Consider the following 23,174-nt stretch of genomic DNA (forward strand, 5'->3'; position numbering starts at 1 on the left):
CAATTAAGTCCTTATAAAGGACACCTGCAGTTATAAATAAAATGTTTAATTTAAAATAATGTAACATTTTCTTCTTAATTGGCATTAAATATCACATAATGCATAATGCTTAAATTAAGTAGTTCTTATTCAAAACCCTAGTGGTACTTTATGAATGATAATATTTTATGGGAGCAATTGAAGCAATTAATTGGTTTCCACTTATTAATCTACTTCAGATATAATGAAAACCTAACAGTAAACAAAATGTATTTCCACTGTAAAAACCATGATTGATGGTGAAATTTCTGTTGCATTCAAAGCTGTCTCGTATTTTTAACAAATGTATGTGAACATATAATAAAGACTGGGATAGAAGTTCAAATTAAATCATAAGACTTAAATAGAAGTAGCAAATTATTTTTATTCACTTATTCAGTCAAAATATATTTATTGACTTCATACCGTGTGTGCTTCAGACCCTGGTATAAGTTTGGGATAAAATGTTTGTCAAGATAGCTAATGTCCTAGCACTCTGCAAATTTTACTGTGGCAATTTTTAATGATTTCCTATCCATATTTGCTCACTCTATAGATGTATTATTTTCAGAATGGATGCCAAGTATAACATTACAGGCTTTGTTTTATTTGTTCCAACATTTTCAGCGAATATCACATTGGGGAATTTTCAGTATTGTCATCATTCTTTTCTCTCAGTAATTTGTTTGTCTCAGAGAATATTTTATTTATATTCAAATGACTAGTTCTCTCCTTTCAAAATCGGTTTATTGTGACAAAATTTACATTCCACAAGTTTTACTCATTTTACTTGTTCAATAGGCTTTAATAAATTTACACAAATTATTCAGCTAATCATTGAAATCCAACTTTATATCATTCCCTCTTAGTCTGAAAGGATCCAAAATGATTCCTCAACCTCCACCCCCAGCCCCAGGGCACCACTGAGCTGATTTTTTAAATTCGCCTTCGCAAGAAATTTCATATAAATGAAATTATACTCTATGTACTCTTATGTGTCTGCGTTCTATTTGGGGTTTGTCCACATTCCCACATGTATAAGTGATCTGTTCCTTTGTATTTAGAAGTAGTATTCCTTTTTTTTTTTTTTTTTTGTCTTTTTGTCATTTCTTGGGCCGCTCATGCGGCATGTGAGGGTTCCCAGGCTAGGGGTCGAATCGGAGCTGTAGCCACCAGCCTACACCAGAGCCACGGCAACGCGGGATCCGAGCCGCGTCTGAAACTTACACCACAGCTCACGGCAACGCCAGATCCTTAACCCACTGAGCAAGGTCAGGGATCGAACCCTCAACCTCATGGTTCTCAGTCGGACTCGTTAACCACTGCGCCATGACGGGAACTCCAGTGTTCCTTTTTTTAATTTCAGCTTTGGAAACTGTAAATAGTAGATACAATTACAACCGATTTGTGTATACTGGTCATGGATCTCACGGCCCTATCAAACTTAGGCGGTATGTAGTCTTTTGCCAATTGCCCTTTGTGTTTGGCTTTTAGCACTTTGACTATTATGAGTCTTGAGGTCATTCGTTTTGAGTTTGCTGAGCTTAATAAGTGAGTAGGTTTAACTTTCACATCAAATTCTGCAAGTTTGAAACCACGATTTTCTCAAATACTTTTTCTCCCTTTTTAATATCGCTTCACTTTCTGGGAATATTACACATGTTGGAATGCTTGATTGTGTTCCATACCTCAGTGAACCTCTTTTAATTTTTCTTTAAGCATTTTTTTCTCCTTTGTTGAATTGGATATTTTCTACTAATCTGTTGTCAAGCTCATTGATCCTTTCTTACGCCATTTCAAATCTTCTATTAATTCTAGTGATTTCGTTTAAATAGTTTTTTATCCACAGAATTTCATTTTGTTCTTTTTTTAGAGTTTATATTTTCTACTGAGTCTCTCTATATGTTGGATCATAATTAACATAATTTAGTTTATGAACATATTTATGACAATAACTTTGAAGTCTGTTATATCAAATAGAATAATTCATGGCAGTTTCTTTTGACTCATTTGTGTCTACATATGGTCACCCTTTCCTATGTGTTTTCATGTATAGTAATTTCTGTTGAAAATTAAATATTTTAGATAATATACTTAGCAAAACTGGATTTTTCAAAATTTTTTTCCTTGAAGTTTGCTGTTTTGTTTTGTTTTGTTTAAGTCATGGCCAGTACTTAAACTTCAGAATCTCTCATTGCATTCAGGCACTTTTCTTAACTACTTAGACTTTTTTAAACCTACTGTGAGTTTTTCAGCCTGGCTACCTAAAGGGTTCCACTGTATCTGCACAGCTCATTGGTCAGCCAATGAGTTGGACAGAGATTGTGTTCAAATATCTTTAGCAGAGAATTTTTGGGTCCTCTCCCGATCAGTCTGTGGGCAAGGAAATACATTCAGACTTTTTTTTTTTTTTTTTTTGCTTTTAAGGCCCCACCCATGGGATATGGAAGTTCCCAGGCTAGGGGGCGAATCACAGCCATAGCAATGTGGGCCAACTCTGTGTGACGTACACCACAGCTCATGGCAACGCCAGATCCTTAACCCACTGGGAGCGAGGCCAGGGATGGAACCCATGTCCTCATAGATGCTAGTCAAGTTCATTACCTCTGAGCCCCAGCAGGAACTCCAGCGCATTCAGATTTGCCACCAGCTCCCAAGCTTTCCTTGGCTCCCACTTCTCACCATCTCATTGGCTTGCGGATAGCTTCCCCTCAGACAAGAGCGTACAGAGAGCTTTCCTGAGCCTTTCTATAGCCCTCTTTCCCAAGCTCTCCTTCTAGATGTTTGCCTAGTCCATTGATTGCCACAAACTGTGACGGCAAACTTTGGCTGGCAAGTTTCCCTGTTTACCGCATCTTTTTCCAGACTGCACTTGTAGGTGAGAAAGTCTGGCTTCCCACCTCAACCCAGCTGAAGTCTGCTGCCCTCTGGCGGGGGTAGGGGGAATGCTTCTTTCCTGATCATCCTCAGGCTGCAAAGGAAGGGTTCTTGCTGAAGAGCTAAAAGAGCTAGAAGGAGCTAGAAGCTTCTGCACGGATCTAATAATTTTTTAAGGATAAAATGTTTCTAAGTCTTGAAAATTAGTGAATGCCCAGTACCCCCAGATGGTTGTTTTTTTTTAAATGGTGTCCAGTTTTTAGACTTTTTTTTCCCCAGAGGAAAAATCAACAGCCACTTCAAGCTAGCATTGTTAATTAGGAGTCCTCAGAGCTTTCTCCTTTGGGGCCTTTTCACTGTTATAAATTGATAGCTGCAGAGTAAAAAGGCCATAAAATGTGAAACTAAACGCATTGACTTTGTTTTTCAAATAAAACTTATGACAAAAGTCCCTTGAAGACTTTTTACAATTATTGAATTCGTTAATTAATCATCTATAAGTTCTTCCCTTCCAGCTTTAAAAGCCAAACAAATAGCTATTTGTAAACTTATCTAAATTGTTCTTAGGTATATGGTTTTTTATCTATGGATTGAATGTCTATATAATGTCACATTACCACTCAAAATTAGGTTAGCCCTATATATTTGAATATGGACACAACTCCATCTATAGCTAAAGTGAGTTATTTTATTATTTATAATTCAGAGAAAATTCTTCTTGAAAGGAAGTATTGTATATTTTGTACATTTTTAGCCAAGATAGATATTAATAGATATTGCATATTTTGTATATTTTTCTGAGTTTTGGTCTTGAAAAATAAATTAGAAACTTCAATAGGTTAAAAAAAATAAGGGATTGAATTACTCACAATGCATTACATAAATTGGTTCTAAACAGAAACTCCAGGGAAAGGAGACTCAAAGAGCAAAACTAAACATGCGCTGCCAAGTTCCCATTAAGTAGCCCCCGAAGGTCACTAAATCAAAGATGTTTTAAAGTTGTCACATTTGCAAGAATTACGACCAAAAAAGACATGTGTGTTTAATTGGAAGAAGATGCTGAGCAGAGGGGACTAGGAGGCTACAGCTTTGTTCAAGTGAAGGAAAAAGAGCTCCTTTTGATAATTTTAATTAAATGAAGAAAAAGACTCCAATTCCTGATGAGTTAGAATTCAACCAAACTGTGATAACAACAGGGCAAAAAGAAACAGGGACAGACATGCCAGGCGCAAAAATGCTCACTGTGTTTGTGGCACGTCATCACCTTGGCCCTAAGAGATCAATGCAGGAGAAATTCAGTGACTCTTGGGTTGAATAATTATCCACATGTGCTTTCTTTTTAAAAAAATCACATTCTAGACGATATATATTAGTGAAGAATTAATTAGAAGTGTTGTAAAAGTTCCCTTTTGCCTATAAAAATGAACTTTTAATTTTTTCTCTTTTTACAGCCACACCTATGGATGTTCCTGGGCTGGGGACTGAATCACAGCTACACCTGCAGGCCTACACCACAGGCACAGAAATGCCAGGTCTGAGCCGCAATCTGCGGCAATGCTAGATCTGTAACCCACTGAGCGAGGCCAGGGATGGAAACCATGTCTCCACAGAGACTACATTGGGTCCTTAACCCATGAGCCACTATGGGAACTCCAAGCTTTGAACTTTCAAAACAGCAATTTTTTTAGTTTATGTTGCCATATCTGTAACAGTTTCAAGGAACAGCACCTCAAATCAAAAACAAGAGAGTCTAGGAGTTCCCGTCGTGGTGCAGTGGTTAATGAATCCGACTAGGAACCCTGAGGCTGCGGGTTCGATCCCTGGCCTTGCTCAGTGGGTTAAGGATCCAGTGTTGCCGTGAGCTGTGGTGTAGGTCACAGACGCAGCTTGGATCCTGCGTTGCTGTGGCTCTGGCATAGGCTGGCAGCTACAGCTCCGATTCAACCCCTAGCCTGGGAACCTCCATATGCCGAGGGAGCGGCCCTAGAAAAGGCAAAAAGCCAAAAAAAAAAAAAAAAAAAGACAAAAACAAGAGAGTCTAATAACATTAGAAAAAAAAAGAAAATAGAAACACCATTTTAACTTAACCTTAAACAATTAAAATGTCAGGTCCTATCAAGTGATGGGGAAAAAAATATGTTACATGATGCACATTTCTAATCAGATCACCTTATTTTAGACCCTTCCTGGGAGGAAATATCAAATAAAATGAGTAATTCTAAAATATCAGCAATCATCACACTGGAGAGTAAACTGCATGAGTTTAATAGTAGTAATTAAGAGAGTGAAATTTTGAGGGGATGGGCAGGCTTGGAAACACACACTAGACAACACAGAAACAGATGTATGTGTCTCCGAAGCTTGGTAGTGATGGCAGGCAGATTCCCAGTGAATAGAATTAAAGTAAATGGCGCCAACACAGTCACATATCCCTACAGACAAGAAACGCTGACAGATGCCTTCCTCTCAGAAATTATATACCGATCCCAGATAATGGGAGGCTCAAAAGTGAAAGGCAGCGTTACTGGTATTATTAAAATAACCATAGGAGGCAGTCTTATGGCTTTGAGATGGACAAAGATTTCTCAAACACATTTCAAAACTACATACTGTAAGAAACAGGCTTATAAACAGAACTACTGTAACATCAGGAACGTCTCAAGGCAAAATTATAATAAAGAGAAAAAAAAAAGTCAGTCAAATTTGCACAAGGTAGCTGCAACACACATAAGATTGATCTTGAGGAATGTAAATGTTATTACTGAAAACAAGTAAGAAAAAGGCAAAAACATAATAGAAAATTTGGTAAAGAATCTGAGTGGGTGTTTCACAGAAGGAGAAGCAAAATGAAAGCATGCATGGAGTTCCCTGGTAGCCTTGTGGTTAAGGATTTGGTGTTGTCACTGCTATGATACAGGTTCAGTCCCAGGCCAGGGCACTTCTACATGCCATAGGTGCACCCCCCAAAAAAAATTAAAAGATGAAAGCACACTTAATTACAATAGAAATCAGGGAAATATCACTCATTCACCTACAGATGTGTATAAAACATGTACACACAGACACACACACAATGTACATAACATGTAAATATATATGTACCCCACATCTTGACAACACTGATTTAATTTTTTTTATTTAATATGACTAAAATAATCTTTCTCTGACAGTTCTCTGATGGGATTTTCATGAATGTGCTAAAGTAAAAAGTAGACATTGCTTATATTATAAACTAGGTTTACCAACAACCCTATATATAGAAAAAGGGTTGCCAGATAAAATACGAAAGGCCCCATTAAACTGACGACAATGCTGATTTTAGATGCACACCACAGAGCAACTTTTGCATATGTGCACAGAGTCATGTATGTGAAAGTTCATAGCAACTTGGTCTATGAGAGAAAAATGCTGAAACAATCCAGATATCCCCCAATAATAGAACTGACAAATAAATGTGGTGCAGTAGATCCTCATATGCGTGTGTTTTGCACCCACAGACTCAATCCACTGCAGATCAAAAATGTTTTAAAAAAAAATCCAGAAAATTCCAAAAAGTAAAACTTGAATTTGCTGTTTTCAGGTAACTATGTATCTATAATTTGTATTGTATTAGGCATTATATGTAATCTAGAGATGATTTAAAGTTTGTGGACAGGTGACCATAGGCTTCACCCAATACTACACCATTTTATATAAGGGACTTAAACATCCACGGAACCCTAGAACAAATGCACTTGCCTGTGTGTTTCCAGCTGAAACACTCTGGCCACTAGGCTTCCTTTTCCCATTTTGCATCTCTCACCTCCCGGAGGAGCCTTCGCTCTAATCCCTGTACCTTTAGGTTGCTGCTGTGACTCTGTTGACAACATCTCAGGACTCCCTGCCTGTTGGGTACTTTTTTTCACCGCACTGGCTAGCAAAGCCATCCTTCTTCCAGGGGCTGTCTCTGTACGCCTTGACTCCTTGCTTATTTCTTAATCTTCTATGTTGATCTTGCGCTGTGTCCAGGCGCCTTGCCTTTGGCAAGATGCTACATAATTTCATGAGATACTTTTTCACGTGGTTCAGGGGATGACTCTGACTTTGAACGATGCCTCTTGGGGTTGTGGAAAGCGGTGCCTTGCTTGGCAGTAGAAATTTATAATTCCTTGTCTTCTGTCTGTTTCTTTAGTGCTTTACTTTTCTCCTAATTATACGATCTATTATTAGGCATGGCCCATTGTTGTCCCTGTCAGTTTCATCCACTTAATTGCCTCTCTTACTACTCCTTTGGTATGGTAGTCACAAATCATTGGTGTGTTTTAATTGTTAAGATAATTTCCAAGGAAGTTATCTGTAAATAAAACATTTCTTAGAGTCTGGCTGAAAATGCTTTTGAATTCTCAACTATATAATCAAGGCTTTTGTATTGTCCCAGTAACTCCTTCAAAAAGCAAAGTGTGGGCCATGTCCTATTCGACAGTTGCAGTTACAAGACTCAATTTTGCATTTAATTTATGGTGAATCAATCTATTTTCACCTTGATGAGAGTACATAGGTTGTATTTTCCAAAATGGGCCATAAGTCCCGTGAGGCCAGAGGCAGCTCATCCACATTTTGTAGCAGTCCCTTAGAGCTACCTACACCTTAAAGCCTAACACCAAACGAGACTGTCTTACTCAACTAAAAAAAAAAAATTGTCTTCAGTGAGTGCCTGTAAGTAAGAACACATTGACATAAAATAGGTCCCTCATGTTTATCAAATAAGAGTTCTATTTTATTTTATTATGGCCATACCTGCATCATATGGGAGTTCCCAGCCTAGGGGTTGAACCGGAGCAGCAGCTGCCTGCCTGTGCCACAGACACAGCAATGCCAAATCTGAGCCACATCCGTGATTTACACTGCAGCGCCTGGCAACGCTGGATCCTTGACCCACTGCAAGGGGCTGGTTATCAAGCCCTCATCCTCACGGCTACTAACTAGTGGGTTTCGTTTCCACTGAGCCAGAATGGGAACGCCTCAGATAATGATCTCACTGGCTTTGATTCTTTTTCCTTGAATAACATTTTGAACTTTGGCACTGGGCTCATCAATTTCAGAGAGCAAGATTATGGTCTCCAAAATTCCATTCTCTTTTTTAGTGCGATTGGGATACTAACTTTATATGAAGGGAATACTATCAATTTACTAGAACTTTCTAAGAAGCCAAGACTTAGTAAGTTGTAGTTTATCTGCAGCGTGAAGCCAATAAATATATATCCATCACTGCCACCTGCTACCATGATCCTTGCCTCTTCTTCACCAAGGAAAGAGTCTGTTTTTCAAGATCTCCTCAGATAAATAGCATTTACTGTTGCTGCTCACCCTGGGTTGTCTCTACGTGCAAAAGGTAAAAGGAAGCGCACCTGACAGTTTTATGCCTTAATTACAATTAGATACAAACATAACAGCCATAATAATTTTGCTTCCAATTCCTAATAGGCTTTAAAGTAAAGGTCATCCAAATTTTAGTAATCAATCTAAAAAACTTACATAGTATAGCTTGGAATGTATTCAGACAGATCATAAGCCTTGTTAAGCCCAATTATGAAGGAAAGAGGCTTGCCTGATCAGCCCCCTCTGAAGGTCGTCATCTACATGTAACCAGCAATCCGTATTTCACAATACTTTGGGGTTCTCAGAACACAAAACCCAGAACCCAAAGCTATGTGAACGTGGCAATAGAATTTCCCGAAAACAATGAACCCTACATTGTGGAAAAACTGTTTCCCCGTTTGTATTGCCGACAACAGAATTCAGCATAACACAGAATGCTATTGTAAATAGCTGTCAAGGATGCAACCAACATTGCTGGTGCTCCTCCCAGGTTCCCTGGAACTCTGTTTATACCGGGCACCTCTTCCTCTGCTTTGCTGTGCTTTCCCTTTCAGTGGCTGCCACTGGAGCACCTTCGGAGACCTGCCCTTGGGCTCCAAAGTCCAAACTAGGAATTTCGGCTATGCTGGGGGCAGTCTCTAATACCTGACTTTCTTACGTTTCAGAATTCCCTTGCAGGATCAAGAGACTTGGCTTGAAATCAGACACTTGCCTGGCCGTGGCTTCTTCCTCTTTCCTGCCCACCTTTCCTAAGAGCACGTCTTTGAAAGCTGCGTGGACTGCCATCTGCTTCTTCCCATTGGCTTTTCAGGCCCCTGGCAATGATATATAATCGTGTGTAATGTGTAGTCCCTGTGTTCTGCCTAAACTCTAACTCACCCTCACCCAGCGGCTGTGGGTCACCCCCAGCCTGGGACTTCAAAAGCATAAACTTCACCTTTTCCTGTGAACTTGACTTTCCCTGTGTTCAGGAGCAGGGTGTCCGCTTCTCCCTTCAGGTGCCTTTCTGACTTAGTCCTAGAGAGGCTGCATCTTTGCTTATCTACCAGTTCCAAGTATCGTTTATTGAGTACGTTTCCTCTGTTGATTTTTTCACAAGGTTTTGTTTTTGTACTGTGTCACACGAAATATTTTCTGTCTGCTTGTGAGTGGCAGACATCATATTCCTTCAACGCTCTAACCAGAACATTCCAAGTCGTTACTTTTTTTTTTTTTTTGCCTAGACACTTTACTACTCTTAGTTTGCCTCGTGCTTATCAGTGTAGAGAAGCCATAAATCTCTTTTTTGTATTAAATTATGTCTGTATTTAGGCATAGCCGAGAAGGCTATGTTTTTGAAGCGTATCATTTTTCCTTAAACATCTTCCTGGCAGCCTCTTCTCATGAACATTCATTGCTGAAACCCATTATCTTCAATATGCGAGGTAGCATTGATTTCATATCCTCAGACCATCAAAGAGCTGTTGAAACACTTTCTTCTCATTCTTATCACCAAAGTTAATTTTATGAGTGTGCAACCTTAGATATTTTTTGGAACAAGATCTGTACAGTCTTATAAGAAAGTGTTTAGGGTCATGTGTTTGCCTTTCAGATCCATATGCTGTGCCACCATTTTCCACTTCATATCCTGAAAATAATTGTGTGAAATTCTCCCCTAAATTTGGTTATTTTCTTCTTGTCGATGTTCTGAATAAATTAATGCTTCCACAAGACATTGTTCAACTTGGCTTCTCATTTATTTCTTGCTCTCTCTCTGTTTTTCTTTTTGTTGTTCTTTTCTGGCGGCACCCATGGCACGTGGAAGTTGCCTGGGCGGGGGACCAAATCTGAGTCAGAGCAATGATCTCCGCCACAGCCACAGCAACCCGGAATCCTCAGCTCACTGCACTGGGTCAGGGATTGAACTAGCGCCTCACTGACTGAACTGACAAGCCAGATCATTAATCCACTGCGCCGCAGTGGGAACTCCCTACCTCTCTTCTTCATCTTCCTATTCGGTTGTCACTTATTCTTTCATTACTGTGACCTTCTCTTCAACTAGATCCGTAGCACATAGCAAAGATTACGAAAGAACATTAAAGAAATAAGGATTTAAACGGGTGTATATTACGAAATCTAAAATGATCGCAAGTCAAAATATGCCTCTATTTTCACTATGTATAGTTCAGTCAGAAACAGACTGAGATGGAGGTGTCTGAGGCTTTATCACAGGTGTAGGATTGCTTCAAATATATAATTTAAGACAAGAGGGACTCTGGAGATAAGATGCTGAAGGAAAAAATCTAGAATAAAAAATTTATAAGACAAAGTTCAAAAATTAGACATTTATATTTAAAGATGTCTTGGTTCTTTCTCCTGGAAGAGGAGAGGAATCTGGCTAAGTTTTCAGTGACTTACTTACATGTAAAGCCATGTTTATTACATCCAATAATTAAAAATGTACTTGAGGTGGCTTATAAAAACTATAAAAATGAGAATGATTAACATAATTAAGAAATAATCACTGTTCATATAATAATGGTGGATACTGTATCAGAAACATAAGATAATTTGGGTAGTGTTTCCAACATTACGGTGAGGTAATTTTTTTAATTTAGAAATCTATTTAGAATTCAGATATCTCTAATTAAAATATTTTAGAATTATAATTTTTTCTGCATGTCTAGATAGATTACATCTGAAGATTATTTTTAGATGGCAAATAATGGTATTTTTACATAGATTTCAACAAAATTGATGAAAGAAAGTTAAACATTAGATTGTAGGGTCAGATTTCAAAACCTGCCAGTGTCTGCTTCCTCTATCCATGGTACACACACACACACACAAGGTTGAAATACATTTCTTAATTTTCATGTGTAACTATTAAGGGCTTTCAAAATGGAGTACACTTTTAGAAAATTATAATTTAAAAGTCAAAGTATAGTCCACAAACTTCTAAAAAACAAATAGGAGGGAAAACCTGGCTTTCATCTTTAGCTAAGTTGCCAAACAGACAAGTGGGGAAAAAAAAAAAAAAATTCGAAGTAATTCTTGAACTTTACAGACTGCACAGCATATTGTCATTAAGGATTATGGAAATTCTATTTTTGGCATTTCTTTCCTACTTATTTCCATTCCTTATAAACACATACAACATATTTTTTTTAGATAAATGTCTTTCACAGGAAAATGAAAATTACATATCCTAGAGAGCCTTACACTGTTATGAGAAGATCATTAAGATACCATAAATGGAACTAAAAACTGAGACCCATGAAACAGATTTTGGTTCCACAGAGCTGGAGGTGATAAGGTTTGAAATTTATGGAGCTCCCACAATGGCTTAGGTGTTGAAAGGCAAAACCTTGAGGAGAGGCTTTTCTTATTTGTGTCTTTTACTCATTTACTTGAAACCTTCATCACAATATGTCTTGTACTAAAGCAGCAACTGACCCGTTATTTCGGGATTATTTACTCAGTTAAAGGCACCAAAGTAGGACAATATGATAAATAAACCGCCCTGTTCTGAAGGAGCCATAAGACAACTAAGCAGGTAGCAGATTCACATACCAATGTGATTTAGGAGTAAGACTTAACTTCTTAATCATGCAGAAGTCTTAATATTTTTTGTGTTTTTTTGCCTTTTCTAGGGCCACACCTGTGGTATATGGAGGTTCCCAGGCCAGGGGTCCAACTGGAGCTGTAGCCACCGGCCTACACCACAGCCACAGCAACGCAGGATCTGAGCTACATCTTCGACCTACACCATAGCTCACAGCAACGCTGGATCCTCAACCTACAGAGGGAGGCCAGGGATGGAACCTGCAACCCCATGGTTCCCAGTCGGATTCGCCAACCACCACGCCACGATGGGAACTCCTTAATGTTTTTTAAGGAAGAAAATTTTAAATGTCAGTTAAGGCAGAACTGCTAGGTTGAGGCTAAAGTCAATCAGAGTTACATAATTTCATTTATTTCTCTCATTCAACATCGCAGATTTGAAAGAGGAAATAGTGGTAAAATACAGACGAATGTTAGATTAGAGATGAGCACGAATATATATAATAGATTTGGAGAAAATGGAAAAAATGTAGAGAACAAATGATCATGCAAAAGTCCGTAGGAATGAGTGAATGAAAGCTGTGGAAATGAATAGATTTCGAGTCAAAGGTACAGTCACTCTAATCCATGGCTGACATAAAGTTGTCAAGGAAAATTCAATTAGCCATTAAGTTCAGAAGAAAAAATAGGGGATTTTATTTGAGCCAAATTGACGTTTATATCCCAGGAGCTAGATGCTCGGAAAGCTCTGAGAACTCTTCCACCTGTTGGCAATCAAAGGCACAAAGATCTTCGAGACAAAGAATCTTACATCAAAATGACATACTGATATGTTGCCTCAAGTTCACCAAGGATACGTAGTCCAGGTAAGCCCACACAAAACAGGCTCAGAAGCAGCACAAAGCAAGGAGCAAGTCACCACGACTCCCTACAGAGCTGGGAAAGAATGCTATTCTTTTAAGAAGCTACATTGCTAGGGTCAGAAGAAAGGGGAAAAAATTGATCTTTAGGGTAGAGCACGCACGCGCATCTTTGAGAACAGTCTCATCAATGTGTGATGCACACTGCACATGAGAGAGGGAGGGGGCCCAAATGGACACGGATAATTTCATGTTTAATTTTTCTTGTCCTGGCCTAAAACAGAAATTTTGTTTCATCAAAGTGAAGATTTAAGCAAACGTACTAAAGGAAGTGTAATAATGGTAACACTTGATTTCTCACAATAGATGTGGTACATATAAAGGCTATAGAGAGCGAATCAAATCATGGAGTTAGGTGAACTCATTGGGGAAGTTCATATAAAGTCACAGACTGCTAGCAACCCTTACAGCAGAGCTCACGGGTGAATAAAACCCTTCACGGAAGTGCATGCTGGAAATCTCTGGAAATACTTTGAAATAAATAGACCACGATTAGTAAATGCTCTGTTTATCTCCATTGTCCTACTGTCACATTTAATTCAGCATTATTAGGAAATTATTGCAGCAAAGACAATTTTAAGAACTACTGCTAGAAATAATGATAAATCAGTGAATTTTAACCCTGGAAAATATCTACCTATTATTTTTCTTTGAAATACAAAGATTGATTAGGCATTTTAATATATGCTTATTAAATTAGTTATATCCTAACTTTCAAAATGAACACAAATCTTTCACTGAAATTTCTCCAATGTCTTGAAGTAAATTTAATTTTTACTGTTAATGTAATCATCTGTAGTCATTTATCAGGTGGTTATAGCATTATTTTAGACTGATAATTCATAAAAATTTTAAGCTTGTTTTAAAAACAAATGGTAAGATATTATTCCGACCAGGTCAGTTTCTTCAAATAAGACTATATCTAAATTACCATCAAGTGTAATTTCAAAATGAAGACAACAAACTAAAAATATATTAAGAATAAACGTTAACCTTAACAATGTAGAAACTAAACAAAAAATTGAAGGTAAATAATCCAAAAGCTTATTCTTTTTGAAAAGAGCAATGGAATAGCCAAAACCCTTAAAATATTAAAAACAGAGACAAATCAAAAAAATGGGAGTGAGAAATAAGACATAAATCTCTATAGAAAAGAGATAAAAATAATTGTAAGAAAACACTGCTTGCAAACTTATGAGAAGAAATGTATTAAGAGAATGAATGGCTTTTTAGTAAAAATATTTATTGATAAGAATAAATGTAAAACTTTAAGATCAATGCAAGAAAGAGACGCTTAGGGTGGAAACTACTTTAAAAGACAATGAATATAGGTGGCTTTGCTGGTATCATCCATCCAGATTAAATACTAGAATCTATTACCTGGGGATGGGCAGTCCAGGCTTTCCTTTACCACCAGTTCACTGCTGGACCCATCAGTTCTGTGCCTGGAGTTTATGGTTCATCTGCTATTCAACCCTTCGCTGTAAGGCAGAGATCTACAGTCATAATTACCAGCTGAAGGGCTGTTTAAGACATCCAGAAAAGACGGAGGAATTAATTGCTTGCGGAAGAAACTTTTTTTCCCCACTTCAGTTTATACCAAGAGTTTCTCTTTGCATCTTTTTGGGAGAAGTCCTTAGCCTCCAGGAAAATCTTTGGGAGAGATCTACTCTATTTTTCCTGGATCTATTTAAATCCATCCCTATTGCCTCTCACCTTTCCTTGCTCCTTTTTTTTCTTTCCATTCTTATTACCTTATATTTGCACTTCCTAAATAAAGTATCCATTCTTTGATTTTTTTCCCCCCCTCAGGCTCTGTTATGCAGAGAACTCAGGTTATATCACCAGAGACATAGAAATAATGAAAAAAAAGAAAACTTGATAAAGATAATTGAATGCATTGAAACTCATAATCCTAAACTTTTCATTTGAAAATATACACAATTTAATACCCAAGAATAGTCAATGAATGTATAACAATAGACTTATAGCACCTGACATCAAAATATAATGTAAACTACTGAAAACAAATCATCACTATATTTTTTAGTACAGATATAAGAAATATTAGTAATAACGTAGGAACATATTTTATTTTGGCCATGCTCATGGCATGCGGAAGGTCTCAGGCCAGGGATCAAGCCTACACCACAGCAGTGAAAATCCTGGGTCCTTAACCCACTGAACCACCAGGGAACTCCATGTATCAGTATATTTAAATGTGTGACAAATGTGGAATTGCATGAAGTGAAATAAGAAGGTTGTTTCAGGTGATCAGTGTGATGCAATTGCTGAGTGTTAATCCAAAAGAAAATAAAGCCAGGTTCCTCAGTCACAGTACACTTGAGAATAAATCTCAAAGTGACTTAAGGAATTAATTTACAAGAAAAACGTACAATACAGGGGATAAAGTGTACACTACAGGGCTAAGGACGACCCTCCTATATCATAAGCAACAACAACAAAAAATAGGTATATTTTGCCATATCAAAATTAACTTTTTATGACAAAAAATAAGAAAAATCCAACTCAGGTTATGGACAAAGAGTTCCTATGTAGGAAACAAAAGCTTTCTTGATGGTTAAAGATAACAGATCAACAGTTATTACCTACCCGTGTTAAGATGAGAAGTAAATCACAGCAGGGCATGAATAGAGAAATGTTTTCGTTTCATTTTGAGATGAGGTAGTCAGAATTAGGGTCTCCAAGGAGGAAGGGAATGGGGTGGTGGCAGTGACCTCTGGAGTGTGGGGCTCTAGCCACGCATGACAACCCACTCAGAAGAGAAGAAATAAACCTTGAGGACTCTGCCATCTTTGATAAATGCGGCTTCACTGCAGAAAAGTTTCATTGGGTTTACACAGCTCTCCTTCAGGAAAGGATCAAGTAAGTCTTGCTTTTGCCAAGAAAGAGGTGGGATTCTTTTTCTTCTTCCTGGAGGACAAATGCATCATCCGTATAATTTGAGTTGTTTAAAAAAAAAAAAAAAAAAAAAAGTCCATTACCTGAGAGTAAGTCTTTCACACAAAGAACTGTAAATATAAAAATTGAAGTCCCCGAAAGGGCAGCAAGCTTGATGATTTCCAAGAAACCTCGTGTGATGGGAGCAGATCATGCAGCTGAGAGGAAGGGAGACCTGAGACTAGAGGAGACAGGGGCAGACCTGGTTTTCTTTTCTTTTCATTATTTCTATGTTTCCTGGGCCTTGGAGAAGGTGGAAATGACTTTACCTTTCAGCCCGAGGAGGACGTGGAATGAAGTGGCAGCAAGCTGTGCCTTAGCTTTATTATTAAGTAAAAAAAAAAAAAGACAAATCAGAGGGTAAAATATGTTACTATTTCTTTTTTCTTTTTTTTTTCAAGGGCGGCACCTGTGGCATATGGAACTTCCCAGGCTGGGGGTCAACTACAAGGTGCAATTTTGCTGGCCTGAGCCACAGCCACTGCAATGCAGGGTCCAAACCACACCTGTGACCTATACCCACAGCTTGCGGCAGGATCCTTAACCCACTGAGCAGGGCCAGCCATTGAACCCACATCCTCATGGATACTAGTTGGGTTCTTTACCTGCTGAGCCACAGCAGGACCTCCCAATTTCTTTATGCAAGAAAATAAATCCCTCCAAATATGTATGGGCATGAGGGAGAAATATGTGGCCGATATAAGCTTCCAGGTGTTGCTGCTGCAGGTGTTTGGGATAGAAAAAAAAGAAAACTTCATCTGTAGTTCACATAAGGTCATTTGTTACATTGAGATAGTATTATTTTTTGTAATTTTTAAATCACCCAAAAAGATGAGTTCGAAGGAAGTTGAAATACTATCAGCCATAGTTGTAGTTAAATAGGAAACACAGTAAAGCACAGAATATTGAAAGGATAATTAATTCTGAATCTTGGCCATAATTTAAAAGACTAATATGGTGAAATGGCTTGTACAACTAAAAGGTAAACAAATTTCTATGTTAAAGATTTATGGGAGTTCCCGTCGTGGCGCAGTGGCTAACAAATCCGACTAGGAACCATGAGGTTGCAGGTTCGGTCCCTGCCCTTGCTCAGTGGGTTAAGGATCCGGCGTTGCCGTGAGCTGTGGTGTAGGTTGCAGATGCAGCTCAGATGCCGGGTTGCTTTGGCTCTGGTGTAGGCTGGTGGCTACAGCTCCCATTCGACCCCTAGGCTGGGAACCTCCATATGCCGTGGGAGCAGCCCAAAGAAATAGAAAAAAGACAAAAAAAAAGAAAAATTTTATGTAGTGTTAACTACGGTATGCCACCTTTCAGGAATCAGACTTATCTTAATATCCCTAATGTCTAAAAATACTAGATCTCTAAAAATTACCTTAAATCATGTATAGAGCCTCAAATGGTAATTGGTTTAAAAATCTTTCTGAGATTAATGGTACAAAATCCACATTTTTGCGCTCATTGATTTGGCATGTGCACATAGTATTCTTTGTTCTGCCATCAGTAAAATGAGAACGATATTCATCTGCCTCATAGGATTGATATACAGATTAATTAGATAATGTTTATAAAATGATTTGAAGATTAAAAGGGCCAAGTATTACTGTGCTTACTTCACCAATGACTCATCTGTGTTCCTAAAAGACTTAATCTATTACTTGGCTAGCAATCAACATTTCAAATCATCCAGCCACTGAAAATAGCTTTACATCTTAGCAAGCTGAGCTGAAAATAGTTTCCTTGGAAATTGTCTTACTAAATAACAAGTCACTTTACTGTCGTTCACCCCACCTAATCTCCTTAGAATATTATTTACTCAGATTTCAAGTACTGTAAATTACTTCTCCAGTGATTAATTTATTTGTCTAATAAGTATTACTTGAGCATAAAGCCTATGGAAGCATAATCAGAACATTTCAAAGGATATTCAAGGAAACTTGTGAATCTTAAAGCTATCATTTAATAAAAGAATGTAGTCATTATCTTACCATAGAGATATTTCAAGGAAGTTGAAGAACTTTAATTTAGAAATACAGTCTTCATTCCCAAAGATAAGTGTGTCCTCAACAAGCCCCCCTCATTTATTCCTAACCTCATTCAAAATATATGTCTTAATTCTATACCGAGCATTAGTATTTTAAAGCCTATATTAATGGCAAGAAACTGCACAACATTTGCAAAGAATATTTGAAAACTGTAAAAAATGATATAGAATGATATAGACAATATTCAGTAGTCTCTGATGTTACACAAGAAAATGAGGTCGAACATATAATGCACTTATGTCAGCTGAAAGTAAAATTGCGTAAATGTCAAAAATAAATCAGACTGAAAACACTTTGGGATTTTTTTCCCCTAAAATGAAAAAGACTAAATATAAATCCGTAATAGTTAAAATCCACAATACTGACATCCCTTTAACATAGATAGCATCCATTTCTACAGTATCCATAGTCATTTTAAATGAAAATATATTTTATTCTATTATTTGTTTGCATTTCCAAAGTTTACAATTTAAAAATGTTGTCAAAGAAGAGGCTTAGATACTGATGACCTCTTCAATATTACTGTCTTTCCATTAGTGAAGACAGCTTTGCGTATGTTTAATTTAAAATTATACTGAAGTTGTGAGTACACGACATGTGTATTTGTTAAAGAAATATTTGCTCACCAGCGAATACCATTTCTTCTCTCATGTTCCGTTGCACTATCAGATTTGTTTAGTAAAGTTTATCATACTATTAATACATTTGGGATACGATATACTTTGACAGCACGCAGTAAATAATTATAAAGCCTATTTGTAAAGACAGTACCTGTTAATGGACTCTAAGTCTACAATGTCGTATAAAGTACAGGAATTCGCATCTGTTTTTATGTTAATGGAAAGTTTTATGGATATTGATTTTTAACTTTGTATAACAGATACCAGAATTAACTAGCATATAGGATTAGGAAATATTTGGATATCACTATTAGCATGTACATGACAAAGACTTGCCAACAAAATAGGACATTTAGGGGATTGTTGTAATAATATGCTTTTATAGATTTTAATAAGCTCTCCAATTATATTTTATGGTTTTTTTCCTTTAAATTAGGTTATAGCACTAGGAAATCTTGGGAATATTTGGAAGGAGGTAGAATATTCAGAGAATGGTAGTAGGCTATAAAAGTTTGATTCAAGATTCACTTAGACTATGCACTGAATAAAGGATAGCACTTGGAACATATCAGTCTTTAAAAGAGTAGGAGAAAAACTAATTAAGACGAATGAGAAATAAGGACCACCACGGTGGTACTGAATTGCTTGTCACAAAGATTCAAGAAAGGAAAGCCGGTAAAGTGGGCAGTGGTTGTCCAGAAAAAGCCAATCACATCCTCCATAAGCAGATTTTGCAGCCAACATTCCGTTTGGACATGAGGAAGGGAAGAGGAAAGAGGCTGCTTGCGGCGAAGGAATGGGAAGCAAAGCAAATGGGCAGGAGAGTGAACTATAGGCGAGGAAGAGGAGGCAATAACTGGAGAGCAGTTATTATCCTAAAAGACCAGAGAAACAGTCTCCTGGAAAGGCGGCCATCCTTAGTTTAAACAAGGAACTTAAGGAAACGTTTTGCATCGAAGTTGAAAAAGCCAACTTTTTCTTTATTTGGTTGGTTGCTGGACTGGTTGGCGATTCCCTGAGCTCCAGGCTGGTTCCCTGTGGAACAAGGAATCCAGTGTGTGCAACAGAAAGGCTGATGAGATTATCGTAAGGAAAGTCTGGCGGGTCTAAAACAATACTAGCCCTTGACGTGGTGTGCTACGCATGTAGGAGAAAAATCAAGGAGAGTTAACCTCTTTGTCCAGAGAGAATTAAAAGTGAGATCAAAGAGGCTCCAAGCTCAGAAACAGCTAATGGTGGAGGACTTCCACAAATAAAATATGCCTGCAATAGTGGGAGGGAGGAACCTACTGGAGTAAGAACTTAAAAACGTTTTTTTTTTTCAATTATGTTGATATATGCTCAGGTTTTAACTTATAAGGAACGAAGGTGATCGATTCTGTTTCAATGTCATTGTCCTTGTAGGCTAGCTAGTCCTCTCTTTGCAGTGTTGGCAGTGACGTTGTAATTCCTAGATCCTTGAAAATACTGACTTTTTGAACTTCCAAGACTCATAAATAAGAGTTTGGAAAGGAGGGAGACAGCGGTAAAAGCACATACAGGTTTGGCCATTTTTATGGAAACAGATTTGCGCTCCCCAGTTCTCAGGTGTAAGTCTGATAGCTGGCAACTTTGCTTATTCTTTGTGCCACGGTGACATCAGAGCAACAAGGCTGAGAACTTCTAGCTAGCTATTCCTACCTAGAACTACAACAACAACAACAAAACTCCAACATTTTGTAACTTAAGATCATAAGCATTTATTTTTGCTCCCAAGGCTACAGGTTGGCTGGGTGTTTCCTCCAGTCTTGCCTGGTCTCTCTTTTGTTACTGCAGGCAGCTGCCATGTGGGGAGATGGCTGCATGGAGATTGACTGGGTCTCAAGTTCTGAATTCTGTAGCCGTCTCCCTGGTCAAGAGTGCCCTCAGCTAGGCTGAAAGGGGCACGTGATGCCTTACCCTCCAGCCGGCTCACCCGGGGTTGTTCATCTGGTGGTTATTGGGATCTGAAAGAAATATCCTCAGTAAACACAGGAAACTTCCTAAATCATAGGCTATGAACCAACCCATCTTCACTTTGGCCTCATCCTATTTACCCCAGCAAGTCACAAAATCAGACCGGATTCAAGGGTTCTGGAAATAGCTGCCCACTTTCTAAGGGAAGGAATAGTTTTAATGACAAAAAGAGGAAAAGAATGATGGACATATTTAGAGTAAATCTTTCTAGAGGGGTTTTTAGGATGTTAAAAGATAAACCAAGGCATATTAAACATTTTAAAGAGTTTATTGGAGCAAAAATCAGCTGCAGTCAGGCAGCACCATCCTGGAAGTGGTTAAGAGGCTTTGACCCATAGGAACCAGGGAAAAGACTTAGCTAACGAAGATAAGAGACTTAAAGAAAGGCAAGGATGGATGGGCTGAAGCTTGAGGCCTAGCTGGCTGTTTGTGATTCTTTGTCTTTGGTGTTTTGATTTTGTCACCTCGAGGCATTTGCAGGCTTAGATTTTCATTTGCTTATGTAGATTCTCAGGTCATTAGAGCCAACACAATCTGAAGGCTTCCTTGTCTAATTAACATAACAAGGGGCAGGGTGCCTCTCCACCAGCAGCTCTGGGTCAGAGGAGAATATGAAAGAACAATCCACGCCACAGCATTCAACAGATAAAGCCACAGAGTTGGCCAGAGGAAGCACTTGGAGAATGTTTGAATTACCCTGCTAGGTTTGATGGAAACAAGACAGCGCTATAGAATATTGCAGTCCAGACAGGAAAATGCCCAAGAATCCGATGAAGATGATTACATTGCAAATGCTGTTAATACCGCATCAGGAAAACTCAATAATGAGCCTTCTCTATTCCCCGCACCGTGAATATGAGTGGTGCTTTCATAAGCCACCAGATGCTTAGCATGAAATTCAGAAGGGCAGGAAGTATAAAATGGAAATATTACTGAACACAATTGAGGGATCATTTGAAAGGACGGGGCAATAATTGAAAACAATACAATTTAACTGGAAATGGCCAAGTTTTTATGTCATCGTGCATCAGACAGAATCAGGTATGTAAGATAAAAAGCGAATTCAATTATGGAGAATAAAGTTACATTGTTAAGGCATCTGGGTTCTCCTTGTAAAAGCTTTTTATTCACAATTCCACCATTAGTTTTTCTTTTTAGAGCCAAATTCGCAGAATATGGAGGTTCCCAGGAGGCTGTGGATTGAATTGGAGCTGTAGCCACTGGCCTACGCCACAGCCACAGCAATGCCAGATCCGAGCCACGCCTGCGACCTACACTACAGCTCATGGCAACGCCGGATCCATAACTCACTGTGCGAGGCCAGGGCTCAAGCCCACCTTCTCTCAGACACTAGTCCAGTTCTTCACCCTCTGAGCCACAGCAGGAACTGCATCCACCAAAATTTTTGTCGGAAGGAAATATTCATGAGATTGGAGGAAGGGTCAAGTCAGACACAATATAGCAAAACAGCCTTATTTCAGAACTTAAGAAGGAAACTCACCCTGGAGTTTCAACCTTGGCCACAGACAGTCTCCACTCATACACAGTTTTATTTACCTTTTGTCAGAGCTCTTTCTGGTAACAGAAAGAATCAGATCCAAAAATGATCTGATGGAGACCAGAGGTTGTGATGTAGCAAGAGGAAACTAGCATAATGCCGAGCAATTCAAGTGACTCCAACAGCCCAAGGAATTGCGTTAAGGTCTTTACAATTTCGTTAGACAGTCCTATAAGGGATTTAACCATCCCTTTGTGATTCGCCTATGAATAACCAAGAAAGAGTCTTAGTTCCCATCCAAAGTTCTGGGCTCTTCCCTTCCCTCTGTGTGTGGGCCGCTTGAGCACAAAGGGAAAGGCTTTGTGTTTCACCGCAGCCAGTCATTTTCTAGGTTCCCTACTTCAGTGCACTTTTGTCCTGGGGTCTGTTCCAGGGTTCACAGCTACCATCTCCCATCTCCCTGTTGTTTATAATCTGGTGGTTGCCTTTTACTCTAAGGAAGACCTACGTAGGAGTTCCCTTCGTGGCTCAGCCGTTAATGAACTTGACCGGCATCCATGAGGACTTGGGTTCAATCCCTGGCTTCGCTCAGTGGGTTAAGGATCCAGCATTGCCATGAGCTGTGGTGTAGGTCACAGATACAGCTCAGATCTGGCGTTGCTGTGGCTGAGGTGTAGGCCGGTGGCTACAACTCCAATTGGACCCCTCGCCTGGGAACCTCCACATGCCGAGGGTATGGCCCTAAAAAGACAAAAAAGTCCCCCACCAAAAAAAAAGACCCCTTTATAGTAATTTTAACTCACTTGTACTTTAAATTTGCTATGATCTCCCTAGTTGTGTGCTATTATCCAATATGTATTACCACAGAATTTCAGCACCTAACAGGCATAGAAGTACTGCTCTGACATTTGCAATAATCCATTTATTTACTTTCCAATTTCTTAAGTATCAAAATCACCCTACTATTTATGAATAAAGGAAATCAAATTGGGCTATTTTCCTTTATTTTTCCTAGAAGAATGAAAAACTAACCACTTAGAAACAGCATGTGAGCTAGCTTATCACATAGCTCACAATTTGCGCATTTTTTTTTAAAACATTGCTTCAAACTCTCATTATTTCTACAGATTCTAAACTATAAGTTACCAAAATTGCCAGGTCAGATTTTTCCAATGGTCCTTAGCCAGACAGTCATGCAGATTATCAAAGAAGAATGCAAAGTTAGAAAAGTCACTACATTTTGACAGATTGGTCCATATGTTTAGCAATCATGGAGTTCCTACTGTGGCTCAGCAGGTGAAGGACGCAGTATTGCCTCTGTGAGGATGGGGGTTCAATCCCT

At 38.5% G+C, this 23,174-nt stretch overlaps 1 long non-coding RNA gene across 2 annotated transcripts in view; it reads right to left on the reverse strand.

The window, feature by feature from the left end:
- Positions 1-6,009: 6,009 nt before the first annotated feature.
- Positions 6,010-23,174, reverse strand: part of LOC110255623 (uncharacterized) — a 40,291-nt gene continuing 23,126 nt past the window's right edge. Inside the window, exons 3-5 of one of the 2 annotated variants that reach the window (XR_014818240.1) lie at positions 15,330-15,650; positions 14,097-14,197; positions 6,010-7,588 (exon numbers count right to left, since the gene is read on the reverse strand). This is a non-coding gene — a long non-coding RNA (uncharacterized LOC110255623). Of the gene's footprint in view, positions 7,589-10,874; positions 14,057-14,096; positions 14,198-15,329; positions 15,651-23,174 lie in introns of those variants that run through there. The other variant, XR_014818241.1, reaches the window with a different exon arrangement.

Source organism: Sus scrofa, chromosome 10, assembly GCF_054392235.1.
Source record: "Sus scrofa isolate SSC_HxYL_T2T_F1_AM1 chromosome 10, Sscrofa_HxYL_maternal_Yorkshire_Landrace_v2.0, whole genome shotgun sequence".
Lineage (NCBI taxonomy): Eukaryota > Metazoa > Chordata > Mammalia > Artiodactyla > Suidae > Sus > Sus scrofa.